Genomic DNA, 16,146 nt, shown 5'->3' with positions numbered 1-16,146 from the left:
GGACAATCCGGTGAACAGTGGATCGAGGCATCCCAAACGCTCTGGAGACCACCCTGTAGGATGTCCCACATGCCAGCCAGAAGAGGAACACCAGGGTCTCAATGTTGGCACCCCATCCATGTCTCCGTTCCTGACCCAGGAGGTCCAGCAGTGCGTTCAGGGACTCCCTGCTCAGCCAAAAATCTGGCCGTGTGTCCTGGTCATTAAAGAACCTGTCCAGGACAGGGACGGTCAGATTTATCCTGCAGTACAGGAGTCTTGGCTATAAGAAAAGGTGAAGGAAAAAGGGCAATAGAGAATGCTGTGTAAATTGCTTATTTGTCAGTGTATATAATATACGTTATATCTGAAATAATATAAATTATTTGAATAGCGTTTTCACATACTCAACACTTTAAGGAGTCAAAATTCACAAGATATAATTAAAGCAACCCACTTTAAATACATAAAACACAACTTCATTGACATTAAAGCAGTTATGAAGAGTGGAGTTTTGATATGTGATTTGAACATGGTGAGATGGGAGCAATTATGTATTTGGGCGGGTTAGTTCCACATTATATAATATATTAGATACATAGCTGAGGTTATTCCACATTATGAATCTTATTAATGGCATTTTAAACATGTATTATATTGTCACAATGAAATGGGATTAGCCATATGAACTACAGTTAGCATACTTGACTATAGTTATCTGAAGCCAATATTAACAATAGAGTATAGGGCTTAAGCTATATATATATATTTTCTTACCTGGAAATGGTCTTCTCTAAGCCTTCTCTTAGTTCTTGGAACCACATGTTCCATGAACATGATTAAAAGCAGCAACGTGACTTCGGTGGCAAGTTCGTTCTCCATCTTTGTGAATTGTTTCTTCAAAAGAACTTCAAAATAATTCTGTCTTAAAAAAGAACTGGTTGCTAGGCAACAGAGGCAGCAAAACGTAGGGGCGGGAACTGCTGGTGACGTAAAGACGTACACTAGACCGGCTCATTTCGCAGGCTGCTTGCTCCAGCCTACGCGGTCTCGTCGGCCGCATCCTGTGTCGACCGCGTAGGCTGTGTACCCCGAATTGAGACACGGCCATAGGGTTGGCAGGACCCCCGGCAGAAGAGTAGTCGGCGGGACCTCCAACGGCACAGGACATAGGGTTGGCAGGACCCCCGGCAGAAGAGTAGTCGGCGGGACCCCCAACGGGACAGGAAATGGAGTTGGCAGGACCCCCAGCGGAACCTCCAACGGACCAGGACATTGGGTAGGGACTTGAGAGGGGACTCGAGAGGTGACTTGAAAGGGGACTTGAGAGGGAACTCGAGAGGAGACTTGAGAGGTGACTTGAGAGGGAACTCGAAAGATGACTTGAAAGGGGACTTAAGAAGGAACTTGAGAGGGGACTCGAGAGGAGACCCGAGAGGAGACTCGAGAGGGGACCTGAGAAGGAACTCGAGAGGGGACTCGAGAGGAGACTCGAGAGGGGACCAGAGAAGGGACTCGAAAGGGGACCAGAGAAGGGACTCGAGAGGGGACCTAGAGAAGGGACTCGAGAGGGGACCCGAGAGGGGACTCGAGAAGAGACTTGAGAGGGGACTCGAGAGGGGACCGGAGAAGGAACTCGAGAGGGGACTCGAGAAGTGACTCGAGAGGGGACTCGAGAGGAGACTCGAGAGGAGACTTGAGTCGGCCGGTACGCCGACAGGACACAGGGAGCTGGCATCGGCCGGAGAGCCAACAGGTGACGAGGAGCCGGAGTCGAGACCATGGCTGCTGGGCCCGGTACTTGAGCCGGAACCATGTCTGGAACTGGAGCCGGAACCATGGCTGTATGGGCCGGTTCTGGAGCAGGGACCATGGCTGCATGGGCCGGTTCTGGAGCCGGAACTATGGCTGTGGGAACCGGAACTGAAGCCTGGATCATGGCTGTGCGTTGCCCGGTTCTGGAGCCGGAAACATGGCTGTAAGGTTCGGTTCTGGAGCAGGGACCATGGCTGCTGGAGACGGCACTGGAGCCGGAACCATGGCTGCTGGGCAAGGAACCGGAACACGGAACCATGGCTGTGTGGGATGGTACTGGAGCACGGTACCATGGCTGTGTGGACCGGTACTGGAGCAGGGAACAGAAGTACGAGCTGGCTTCCTGACCTTGTGTTTTTTAGAGGTTCTTTGGAGGCTCCGTGGACCTCCAAACGCCAGACGAGACCCCAAGAAAGGGTCAGAGGCTGCTTGTAAAAGTTTTAAGCCACTCAGGCAACGAGCTCCTGAGCCAGGGCTTGCGAGCAACCTCCTGGCGTGCCTCCTTCAAAGCAGCGTCTTTAGCCCGTCTGGATGAGGCTGCCAACCAAGTATAAACAATTTACTCTAGGGCGTACTTGAGGTGATCCGCCTGTTGAGCCAACAAAAAAGAAACTGCTGAGTCCATTACTGGTCGGTTCATTCTGTCAGGATGCGTTGAAAAGGTAGGACCCAAATGCAGTATTGACCTCGAGGCGTGAAGATGGACGGTGTGGCGCAGTGCGCTGTGCAATGATCATCAGATCAAGGGGTGAAACCCGCCGCTGCTGCGTCTGTAAAGCCGGTGTGTCCTTGGGCAAGACACTTCACCTGAACTTGCTCCTGTGGGTATTGTCCACAGTATCTGACCATTGCATGTATGATATATGTGTAATGTGTGTATATTAGTGTTAATTTCGTTGACTAAAACTATGACGAAATATGTTCGTCAACGACCTTTTTTTCCATGACGAAAACGAGACGATGACGAGACGGCACCGACGGCAGTAAACAATAACTGTAACGAAATCATCATGCCATATCGTTGACGAAAAGTGACGAGACGAAAATGTAGTTTACTAAATAAAAACTATGACAAAATCTCTCTTTACTTTCGTTGACGAAAAATGAGGAGACGAAATATTATCAAAGATAACGTTACATCTCTGATAGTCAGTTTTTCTATCAGCAGTTCCATTTCCGGTGCTGCGGCAGAGCAGCAGCTGTGTGTATGTGCTGCGCGTAGCGGTACATTTGAATTACACCGGGCAGCGGCACAATATGAACTGTCAGGAAGACTCGGGTCATGGTCTAACTAACCTTATTTAACAGAAAATAAAATGGCAACAACAGGGCTTAGGAGCAGTGTTCGCGTTAACCGAATACCCCCCCGTCAGCGCGAGTGAGCGATACATTGTGCACTCGACGGATAATAATGGATTATGACGGAAATGTTACGATCCTGTCCGTCAAAATGACTGGCAACGAAAAAGTCTAAAGCTACCACTGCTTGGGAGAAAGAAACTATGTGATATTTGGGCCCATTTTCGCTACAATGAGGCGGAGAAAAAAAGCGAATGCATTGTTTCATCAGAAGGGAAGCAATGCGGCCAAAACACAGCTGGTAAAAACACCACAAACCTGACCAGATACTCTCTGCAAAGCTGCATTCTTAAATCATTCAACCTGTGTTTTTCATCAAATAAGGACAAGATATAATCTTATTTATTTATATACTAAAATGACAAATTATTGGTTTTGGCTAGACTAGTTTGACTGAAATGTTCTATATAATCTGATGACTAAAAAAGACTCAACCGTTTTCATTGACAAAAAGTAGACTAAAATAATTAGTTTTCTTTGACTAAAATAAGACTAAAATGCTCAGACTTTTAGTCGACTAAATCTTGACTAAAATGTTTACCGTTTTAGTCGACTAAAATAAGACTAAAATGCTCAGACTTTTAGTCGACTAAAACTTGACTAAATAAAAACAGGATGAAGATGACTAAATATGACTAAAACTAAAAAGGAAATTTAATACAGGACTACGACTAAAACTAAATTAAAAAATAGCTGACGAAATTAACACTAGTGTATATGTAAACGCGCTTTGAGTCATTGAAAAAGCGCTATAATAAATGTAAGGAATTATTAGTATTAACAAAAGCGAGCTTTAATTTACAAAAAAAAGCCGATGACAAAAGAAAACAAAAGACAAATTTAGCATTACCAAAACAGGGGAGCACGAGTAAATAATCCAGGACCAAAACTTCAAGGACAAACATGGAGCGTGACATAAAGGGAAAGACAAACAATGAACCGACACCGAACACAGGAAGAGACGAGACTAAATACAGGGAGGGATAATCACGAGACAAGAAACAGCCGGGCAGGGGAGGCAGAAACACAAGGGCAACAGGTGAACACAATTAGACAATCAGACACACCAGGGAAACTAACGACAGGGAGGAAACACAGGGGTTGCGTTCCAATAATCCAAAAATCAGCTCCTAAATTCTAACCCTATCTCCTATTCCTTGACCTCTGAGTGAAACGTCACGGGGTTAAGGAATAGTGGATAGGAGAATTCAAAAGGAGTTAGGAGAAGAGACTGCGGTACTTTAGAGAATCCGACTGCACTTTCACTATCCGACGTGTTTATGATGCGCCAGCGGACGTCATTGTGTGCGTCTGTTGCTGTGGGGAAACTATGGAAACTACAGTTTTCTATACAGCGGACTACCACATAGATGTATAATAAGAACGAGGGACTACTGTAAACTCATCTCGAGACTCTGCACCGTGCTCTGACGCTGTTGTTTTATGCTTTATGAACGTGGACAACAGAGAAACATTTTCTTCATGACCAAAGTTGGAATTGAAATAAAAAAGGAAAGTGAAACTTATGCTCGTCTCCCTCCGGTCCACATTAATACAAATGATCCCAATACGTATGATTGTATGAACTATGAAAAGATCTTAAAATAAATACAAATATATTTATTATAAACGTTAGTCCTTAACATCTATCAGTGTGTATATCACCATTCAAACATCTTTTAAAAGTTGAACAAACCCCACACAGCTCAGTAAAGACTGTGAGATGTTGACTTTATTTGATAATTTCACTAAAAACTAACGTTCATATTTCTCTTTTTGATTATAATACTGATGAATTTATGACGTCCGCTGGCGCATCATAAACACGTCGGATTCTTTAAAGTACCGCAGTCTCTTCTCCTAAGTCCTTTTGAATTCTCCTATCCACTATCCCTTAACCCCGTGACATTTCACTCAGAGGTCAAGGAATAGAAGATAGGGTTAGACGTTAGGAGCTGATTTTTGGATTATCCGACCGCAACCAGGGAGAAGGACCAGACAAGAAACAAGGAGGAAAACATGAAACAGGGAGAAAAAAGCAAAACAAAACCCATTACCAGACACACCAAACTAAAACCGTGACATGACATAAGAATCGTGACTGAGAATCTGAACTCTCCTGCATGAGCTTTTTTAATTTAAAGCTACGTACCCAGAATCAGCACTTCTCTAAAAGGGCTGAAATAGAGGGGTATCAGGCATGGCTAGAATTGGTGATCTGTTTGGTATTTTGAGCAAAACATGTTTTTTAAATATTTGAGACCTATAATATATGCCTAAAAATAGTATAATAGGAGACCTTTAAAAAGTCAATGCAAAAGTAATCATATTAGCAAGTCTGACCCAAAGTTGCTACCATATTTCCGCCTGAAATATTGACTTGAATTGCAAGGCCGTGAAAACGCAGCTACATGTATTGCACTGGCTGGAGATCACTGGACATCAGTAAGCAAACACAACTATCGCACATTCATTAAGTATTGCTGCTGAGTTCAATGTGTCCCTTTTCTCTGTCTGATTGCAATCATCCACAAAGTATAAATGTTGCCTTTGTACCAAAAAAACACAGGAGGAAGAACAATGTCAGAAAGTATAAAGGGTATAACTAATAACGTTTTTTTTATGGGATTTATGAATAATACAATTACATGGAAAATCTAAATCCTTTACCTTTAAATTCATATGTCAGACATTCATTACCCTGCACTCATCTTTTGTTTGGCTTTGGTTGGAATATATTATGTTTTATATCTATGTTACCATTTCCAACAGGCAGAAGCATGTGTGTTTGCTAAAACAATGCAACATTACATTGTTATGAACTGTTATTGAGGAATCCAATAAGGGCTAAGGTCCTTTCAAAGTAAAAGCCTCCCAGCAGCACTCTATTGTTTCTTATTATAACTTACACCTTATATTAACTATTAATAGTGAGTACTAAAACAGGTTTATGACATAACAATCGTGTGAAATAGCTGTTTGTTTGAAATACTGTGCAGGATAATTAAATATTAGGGCTGTCAGTCGATTAAAATATTTAATCGCATGATTGTCCATAGTTAATTGCGATTAATCGCAAATTAATCGCACATTTTGTATCTGTTCTAAATGTACCTTAGAGGAAGTTTTTAATACTCTTATCAACATATGAGTGGACAAATATGCTTTATGCAAATGTTTATTATCATTTGAACAATAACAAAAATTCTCATGAATATTAAACACAACAACCTCTGAACATTACAAATATTCGCCTCAATTCAACCTGGAACCTCTCATACAATAATACATTACAAAGTGTGTGTGTATGTTTGGTTTGCTGTACTTGTGAGGACCACTTATTGAGAAACAACTTGCTCTGTGAGGACATTTTGGTTGTGAGGACCTTTTGGGTGGTCCTCACTAAAACAATGCTGAAATACTCCCCTGAAGGCCTGAACAACATGCTGTGTAATTTTCAGCAAAAGCCCCAACAAGAATAGTAACTATGGAAATGGTCGTTTTCTCCTGTGCTCTTGGGCTCCAACTAGAGGACACACACGTGTACTGCATCTACTTGTACTGGCAATGTTCTGATTGATTGGTCACTGCAGTCACATTGCTTGGCTAGGGAGCGGTAAGGAAGGAGGGGGAAATATAGTTGCAGGTGACCTGACAGAAGCCTTTTACCAGCTACATGTCAACCATGTAGAGGTTACACATTAAATATAAATGACAAATCAACACAATTCATGATATAAAATACTTGCAGACTGTGCATTATCAGTTATGAATTATTATACACTACTTATTTTCTTGTGCGTGTGTGTGCGCGCGTGTGTGTGTTTGTTTGTGTGATGGATCGTTGGAGCTATGTGCAACTCAAGGCATAGGAGCTGCCTGGACGCTGCGATCATGTTGCGCGCACTATCCAAGCTGAGTGTGCTGAATTTTCGTACAATGTCCCACTGTATGGCTTCCTGCATAAAGTCAAGTGCTCGGCGCAGCTGTCGGCGAAATGTCACTCCTCTGTTTTCATTGAAACAGCTCCTTATATCCGTTAGCGCTGCTAGCTAGCACCATATGCTAACAACAACAATACACGTAAGGTCTCTCTCTCGCTCACTCGCGCCACACATGACATACACACACCCACCCGGTCCTCCCGATGGCCAGTCGGTGCCTGCCGGTGAGCGTGGAAGTGTGGTCTGCTGCAAGCGGGCGGCAGGAGCGGGGCTGTCAGCATCAGCTTGTAGATCTGGCCCTATATCGGACAGGGCTACTATGCTAAATTGCTTTAATGAGCATTTTGTGTCCTGTGGTTCTCTATTTGATTCTGTCACTAACTCTGCTTCTGTAAACACCACAGTCTGTGACTCTGAACAACGTGGTCTGGAAAACCCTTTCAGTTTTACCCCTTTTACTGTTGATGTTGTTCATGAAGCCTTATCTAAGCTAGATCCTAGGAAACCGGCTGGCCCGGACAACTTAGAACCTTTCTTTTTAAAGATAGCCGCAGATTTTATTGCTCCACCTCTCACTTCTCTTTTTAACCTCTCCCTCAGCACAAATACAATTCCAAAAGTATGGAAGTCTGCTTATGTCTTGCCTTTACTGAAAGGAGGGGAGGCAACTATTTTAAATAACTATAGGCCAATCTCTAAATTGTCAGTTCTGGCTAAGGTTCTTGAACGCCTAGTGAGTGAACAGGTAAAGGAGTTTTTATGTACAAATGACATTCTGTCTAAACATCAGTCAGGATTCAGAAAGAAACACAGCACCATCACTGCCACAATGAAAGTGGTGAATGACATTACTAGTATTTTAGATAATAAGCAGAGTTGTGCAGCTCTGTGTATTGACCTTTCCAAAGCATTTGACACCGTTGATCATCTCATCTTAAAGCAGAGGCTATTCAGTATTGGCCTATCCAGCCTTGCAGTGGGGTGGTTTGTGAACTACCTCTCTGAAAGGTCCCAATGTGTTCATTTTGATGGACTGTCTTCTGAGTGGTTAAACATTTCTAATGGTGTACCACAAGGTTCTGTTTTAGGACCACTTTTATTCTCCATATATATTAACAGTGTAGGTGATAATGTGGATGAAGCTACTTTACATTTTTATGCGGATGATACTGTGATGTATTGTGCAGGTCCCACCGTTAAGGAGGCTGTTGTTAAATTACAGGCTGTTTTTAACACTATTCAGACTCAGTTCTCTGAATTAAAGCTTCTTTTAAATGTGGATAAAACCAAGGTAATGCTCTTTTCAAAAGCAAAAAAGACACCAGAGCCTGTTTTAGATATTGTAACTACGCAAGGAACAAAACTTGAAGTTGTTGCCTGTTACAAATACCTTGGTATCTGGCTTGATGATTGTCTCTCTTTTAAACTTCATGTCAATAACCTGCTAAAAAACTGAGGGTTAGGCTAGGTTTCTTTTTCAGAAACAAGTCCTGTTTCTCGCTTGAGGCCAGGAAAAGGCTAGTCACTGTGACCTTTTTACCTGTGCTGGACTATGGGGATCTGGTCTATATGAATGCACCTGCCAATTGCCTGGTCAAGTTAGATGCTGCGTATCACAGTGCACTGAGATTTGTGACAAACTGTAAAGCATTAACCCATCACTGTACCCTGTATGCAAGGGCTGGTTTGCTTTCACTAACTGTACGGAGGCTCAGTCACTGGTACATTTTTATATACAAAGCCATGCTAGGGAAACTTCCATCTTATATCTGCTCCCTGATCTCACGGAAAATTGTAAGTGGCTACTGCCTGAGATCGAATGCTGTGGTTTTATTAAATGTGCCAACTGCTAGGACTGTCTTAGGGAAGACAGCTTTTAGATGCGCAGCTCCTCTGTCTTGGAATAGTCTGCAAATTAAATGGAAACTGAACAATCTGGTGCCACTAAATGTTTTTAAAGCTCGGTTGGATGCTAGTCAATCAGAAGCTATTGGTACCTGTTTATGTGGATAATTATGTAAATGATGCTGGATGATGTCCTTTTGTTGTTCTGTTTATGCTTTTATGTTTCATGTGGAACTACTTGAACAGGTCTCCCTTGGAAAAGAGATCAATTATCTCAATGGGATTTTATCTGTATAAATAAAGGTTTGAAATGAAATGAAGATCAGGGGTGCCCAACCTTTTTTGAACCGAGAGCTACTTTTAAAGTTGCCAGTCTGCCGAGATCTACCAGTCCAAATAGAGAGGCGTAGTTACTGACAGCCTACCATGTAAATACACGCTTCTACTTGTATAAAACTGACCTTTGTACGATTAATACTCCATAAAATACTGCAGATCCTTTATCTTACCTCTTTCTAATCTACACACACATACAAGTATTTAACTGAAGTTACACAACAGTGTTGTTGATACAGAGTTGGAGTTTATTCACACGTCACTACAGTATGGGGTCAGTTCAGTCTCAAAAATAAATAAAGGAACACAAAAGGATGCACAAATGTAATTCCGGATTTATATATAAATGTCTCCGTCCACACACATTTTTCAATGCACACACAAACTTATCATTTTATAAATGTAAAAAAGTTTCAGAAACATATTTCTGATCCACACACAAATAGTTACATCAAAAACACATTTGACTGTTGTTACATTTATATAAAAAACGCTTTCTGTGTGTGAATCTCTCTGCATTTGTGTGTGAATCTCTCTGCATTTGTGTGTGTATTTTTGAGACTCCCCTGACGCAGCTAGATTCACACACACACCTTTTTTAAGAGGCGAGTGTCTTCGGCCAATCAGATGTCTGCTTAATTTTAAGCCAATCACATGCGTGTGCCCCCACGAGGGTGTGCCTAATGCGTTTCCAACTTAGTGTAACATCTACGCGGTTTGCGGAGTCTGGGGGTGTGAAAGTTCAGAGTTCATCTCCAACAACATGGCTTCTGGAAGTGGTGCTCCCGAGAGATATATATATATATATATATATATAGAGATAGAGATATATATATATATATAGAGATAGATATATGTCTATATCTCAACCGTTTTTACTAGGGCCGGGACTTTAACGCGTTAATTAATTACACAAAAATTAACGCATTTTAATTGCACTTATTTTTGCACAGCGGAACGTTTCTCACTGGATGAGTTTCAGGCATACCGATTATACTGGAGCACCAACTAACGTTCATGACTTCAGCATGGGACTTCAAACAACAACAAACCACGGTGAACAATAGTCAAACATGAACGAACAAGCTGATGAGACCGCTTTGGTCGTCCCCGTGGATGGGAAATTTTGTTTTAAAAAACGGACTGATGGAAGCGTCGATAAGAGCACAGTTGTGTGCAAATTATGCAAAAAAGAATTTGCATATCACCGCAGCTCATCAAGCCTAAAGTATCACCTAAATGCAAAGCATGTAGCAGCTAGTGTGGACGTTAGCCCGACTCCGAGTGCAAGGAACCACACCCTGACCCAACCCACACTCAACCAGATGACTGGTTTCAGGGCCAGGATAAGTAAGTCCACGTCTGAGAAAATAACCAACTCCCTGGCTCACTGGATTGCACTCGACTGTAGACCACTTGGAGTCAAATCCATGTGAAAATTGCTTCTCACTGTTCTCAGGTCAAATATGTATATTTGATTAAAAATGCGATTAATTTCGATTAATTAATTACAAAGCCTCTAATTAATTAGATTACTTTTTTTAATCGAGTCCCGGCTCTAGTTTTTACACATGCAGCTTTTTTTCTTTAATAAAAGAGTTTTGGTAGAATTATTTTTAGCTATTATCATTGTTACACTTTTACACTTGCCACTCCCTTGAACACAAGCAGTACATTCAATGATGGTTCTTTATTATTCATATAGTAAATCAAACTCAATTCAGTTGCTAAAAAAACTGTATTTGACAATTAAATATTTAAAGTAACCTTTGGTAAACAAATTATGTTGTTCCCCAGATTGAAACAACACCGCTTTCCTTTTCACGATGAGGTTAACAAGGGTTGATAGCTAATTATTATATTTTAAAGGGACACTGACCAATTATTGTATTCTATACTGAAAGGGGATTTTTGGAGAATTATTACATTAGAAATGTATAAATCATAACCATGTACTCCTGATGCAGCACCTGCCATTTCCTTAACAGTACACATGATATTATCCTGTCTTCTCACATGACAGCTTGCTAATTACAACCTTTTGTTTATCAACCTACAAATCTGAGGGACTCATTTAGCGTCTCCTATTACCGCTAACACCTCACTGAAAAGTGAACTCTTACATTTCTATTTTACAATTCCAATCCAGCAACTGCAATTTGAGTTAAACAATTTTAATTTTAAGTTGCAAGTACAATTAAGGACAATAAATGTTGATCCTCATTATCTGGCTTGAATGAGGTTCTCAACGTATTGGACAGTCTTGAGATAAATGTCAACTCCAAAACAATCCGATTCTTGTAGTGGATCGATTGTGTCCTGCAGCAGCATCATTTCAGGATCTGAGAGAGGACTTTCCAGTGTAGGGACATTGACCCCAGGATGATGCTGATTTGAAAATCCACTCTCTTCCCACTGGATCTCTGGTATGATAATACCCTGACAAAGAAAAATGGTGTGTATATATATATATATGAATAACCTTTCATATGCATTAATATATTAAACAAGCACCGTCATTATCACAAATTAATACAAAATAAGATAAAGAAAAGGTTATGCAATTTTCTATAATTACAAGTAATGATTGTGGAATATGTGAAGGTTATTATGGAAAAGAGTTGACTTTACACATGTGGTGAGAAAGAACCCTAGTCTTGATTGCACCAAGCAAAGGCTTTTTGAATGCAAGGGTAGTGTGATTATAGTTATGTGTAGAGAATAAGAACCTAAATGTAAGGATGTTTGTTTTTTTATTGATTAACAAGAGATTGTGATAAGATTTTTTAACACATTTGGAATTAACCTCAGGATCAGGATCTGCCACCAGATGCAGGGCTTGGCCCACCTGCCACAACTGGTTTGGAGTCATGTTTTGCTCTGTCCTGATTAGATGGTTGGCCCATGCCTCAGTGAAGACATCAAGGTTGGCCTGGATGTGTGGCAGGAAAACATAGTGGCAACAGAATATGTGCAGGATGCTGCTGATGTCAAGCAGTGTTGTTCCTCAAGAGAGTGCAAGGTGTTGTAAAACACACCCGTAACACTTGAACACATCACGCCAGAGACGTTCAATTCTGTATTTGAAAAAAAAATTGTCATAAGTTGTAGTTACAGATGATTTGAACAAACTGTTAAATGTTCAAAGTTGAAACGTAATATTGTTATAATTTGCCAATAATCCATTGAATGACACAAGAGTCAGTGCACCATCATAAAGTACATTTTTGCTTGAAAATATTCATGATCTTGGCCTTTAAATTCCTTTTAAAATTAGAATTTTCTTCTGAAAGTTTGTTAAAGGGGATGTTAAGAATGAATAGTCTCAAAAGCTTCCAAAATTAGGTTTGACTCACCATTGGTTGTGTACGCTTTTCCCTGCAATAAAGCTGTTAATGTCAGTTCCACAAACTGAGAACATTAATTCTGCTACTCTAACATTTCCCCTCCATGATCTCCTCTCACTCTGAAAAACCAACCAACCAATATGCTTCAGGAAAATTACACAATTAAAATATATGTGGTATATAAAATATATGACACTACAGTATACTCCCAATAATGTAGTGCCATAAAAATTGAGGAGAGGCCCTCAGTTTTAAACCCCTACTGTACACAATTGTGTTGTCATCTTTAACAATTATAGTTGTGTCGAGCGCACTTTAGAGGACTGGAAAGGTATGTGATGGCTATTGTTTTATCTTGTCGGTTCAAACATATGTTCAAAATATGCCTCTTTTAACTAAGAAACAATGTGCAGCTATTTGAGGGGAGCATCTACATACTATGGATAGGTCCACAATCACAGTAAAAATTACATTTGGAATAATATGAATACCTCAGTGGATACCCATGCTCGTTCACAGCTTCATTGAAGAAGACCAAGTGGGTGTCAGAACGGTTGTTGTCTGCTACCTTCAAGTACATAATCTACATACAAGTACATATATAATATAACACATTATCAACTTGAGCAATTAGTATTCATTGCAACATAAATCAACTGACGAATGACATGAAACGGTAAGAAAACTAGACACCTCAGAATGATTTGATGTTATATCATGAAGCCTCTTGACATGAGAAATCAAGTCAAAGCAGCTCAATAGAAAGGACTGAATACTTTACATTAATACAAAGTTAACATATGATGGGTGGAATAGGCACTATTCAGTCAGCAAAAAAATTGAAATTACGACTTTGATAAATTAATTTCCAGTATACAAAGCCTGCTTCCCCTCACGAATGAAAAAGAGTAGGTTACTACCCCCTATTTGTACCGAAAATAATCTGAAGCCTAAAACAAATAAAAAAACAGCAGTCTTGTCTCATTTTGCAGTTGTTACTTTTTGACAGTATAAAGTCTTACCTTTCTTGAAGAGCCATCTATTCCTCCAAAGATAACAAAGTTGTATCTAAGTTTAAACAAATAAGAAAGAAAAAAGTAACTCCCAAACACAATACAAAACATCCATAGAAGCATAGATCTCACATAGAATATTTAAGTGGATGAAAGCAAAACCAAATTTGTTCATGCTACGTTATGCTATGTTTTGTCAATGGTCATTTTTAAATATTATTAAAAAAAACACAAGATATATAAAACTAGAAATGAAAAATAATATAATGAACACTTCACATACAGATAGCATGCAAACACACCTGATTAGCTTGTGATTGGTGTCGATGTGCACCATGTACTTAGGGTAAGGAACTGTGTATGTTCTCCTCACCACACATCCCATCTGGGTCATCCTGGAGAACACACCAACACTGTCCACACGATGCATACACTCGGTCCCATTGCACTCTGTGTCCCTTTGCAAGTAGAGCACCTCAGACTATACTGTAGCCAGCATCTGGCATGGTGCTTTTAATGTTTGTGATCAATAAATCTAATTCATCGTCACTGCAGCCACTATATGAAGCTGATATAGATACATTATTTGTCTGGCAATTCAATGTGATGACAGTCCTAGTTCTATAAGATTTGTCAGAGTCTCTACTGACAATGTAAATCGTGGACGCCCACGTCCAGAACCTCTTTGCAACTCCAGGGTTACAAATGTCTGTTCATTCTCTCTCTCCTGCTAGATGAGAGTATTAAGGTCTGCAAGTGCAGACAGAATGTTCTCTCCTACATCAACTATGTCGCCCAGAGCACTTAATAGAACACAATCCTGACGACACGCAAACTCTAACCCTTCGATGTCTACAGGTGTCCTCTCCAGGATGTGTGTTAGTCGATCATGCAGTCGTTGAAAGATGTCACGCTTCAGTGATTCCTAGGGGATAAATTAAGAGATTAGAGATGACAAACATTGATCTGAAAATTATTGTTTGTTAGCTGCTCCATAAATGACAAGTTCTGCATTTTTATAAAAGGCCATTTTATTCACCCACTAGCTAAGGCTTAGATTGTAGATGGCTAAAACCATTAGCCATCTCATATAGTCATTAAAGCAGTCAACAGCTGGGTTATATAGGAGTAAACAGCTGACTTCACTGGTGATGGAACACTGGTGGGCAACAGAAGGGCAGCGCCAACAGCAATACTGTTTGAAAATGGTCGGTAAACAAGCTACTACAAGATTATCTCTATAATTATCTCCAATCTGGTGCCCACCTACTTTGCCACCACAGTATTTACTGTGATTAGAACGTTGATTTTGCCCACTAGTGTTCTGCGGGCCAACTAACGTTAGCTAAGTGACTTTATGATCCTACTCATCCTAGGTTGTCTATTAGCATTATATTATTTAGCTTACTTGTTCGCACATGCTAGTATTAAATGCCACACATAATACATAGTAACAAAGCAAACATTCATAGCTTAAACATACTTAATCATGAACGGCAATATACTTCGACTTGAGGCGATAGACCCTGTCAAACAGTTATTTTCAATAACGTCAACTTCATTTAAATATAATACTTGATAGCAGTACAACCAATTTAGCATACAGAGACTTTGGACAGACTTAACAGCGCTAGCTAATGTTAGCTTATTAGCTACATCACAATTAAACCTACTAAACAAGTTCCAAATATTGCTTCATAATTAAGCAAACGTAATATTGTATAGTTCGAGATTATTGCATGACTAACGACAAGATGTGAAAGTATTATACTTCACTTACACTGTTAGCGGGAGCACCACTTCCAGAAGCCATGTTGATGGAGATGAACTCTGAACTTTCACACCCCAGACTCCGCAAACCGCGTAGATGTTACACTACGTTGGAAACGCATTAGGCACACCCTCGTCGGGGCACACGCATGTGATTGGCTTAAAATTAAGCAGACATCTGATTGGCCGAAGACACTCGCCTCTTAAAAAAAGTGTGTGTGTGAATCTAGCTGCGTCAGGGGAGTCTCAAAAATCCACACACAAATGCAGAGAGATCCACACACAAATGCAGAGAGATTCACACGCAGAAAGCGTTTTTTATATAAATGTAACAACACTCAAATGTGTTTTTGATGTAACTATTTGTGTGTGGATCAGAAATATGTTTGTGAAACTTTTTTACATTTATAAAATGATAAGTTTGTGTGTGTGCATTGAAAAATATGTGTGTGGACGGAGACATTTATATATAAATCCGGAATTACATTTGTGTATCCTTTTGTGTGCCTTTAATTATTTTTGAGACTGAACTGACCCCATACTACAGTGGGTAATGTTTTCAAGAAACATTGAACAGTGCTGCCACATATGACAGGAAAAAAAGAAAATACGCTGAACCCTTTCTTTGCCAATACAATTAGGCTTACTAATAAAACAACTCAGATCTGAAGCTACACAGGAATCTGCTGCCAAAGTGCAATAAAAAAGACAAAATTAATAGAATCAAACCCTTTTTTT

General features: G+C 40.2%; 1 long non-coding RNA gene across 1 annotated transcript; it reads right to left on the bottom strand.

Moving 5' to 3' along the window:
* Nucleotides 1–13,176: 13,176 nt before the first annotated feature.
* Nucleotides 13,177–14,022, bottom strand: LOC117449204 (uncharacterized). The gene is made up of 3 exons (XR_004552460.2): nucleotides 13,941–14,022; nucleotides 13,648–13,693; nucleotides 13,177–13,208 (listed from the first exon to the last, which is right to left on the bottom strand). It is a non-coding gene; the product is annotated as an uncharacterized lncRNA (long non-coding RNA).
* Nucleotides 14,023–16,146: the final 2,124 nt, after the last annotated feature.

The sequence above is a fragment of the Pseudochaenichthys georgianus genome, chromosome 7, assembly GCF_902827115.2.
Source record: "Pseudochaenichthys georgianus chromosome 7, fPseGeo1.2, whole genome shotgun sequence".
Taxonomy (NCBI): Eukaryota; Metazoa; Chordata; class Actinopteri; order Perciformes; family Channichthyidae; genus Pseudochaenichthys; species Pseudochaenichthys georgianus.
Note: the sequence above shows the minus strand (reverse complement) of the source record. Positions and strands in the feature narration are given on the sequence as shown.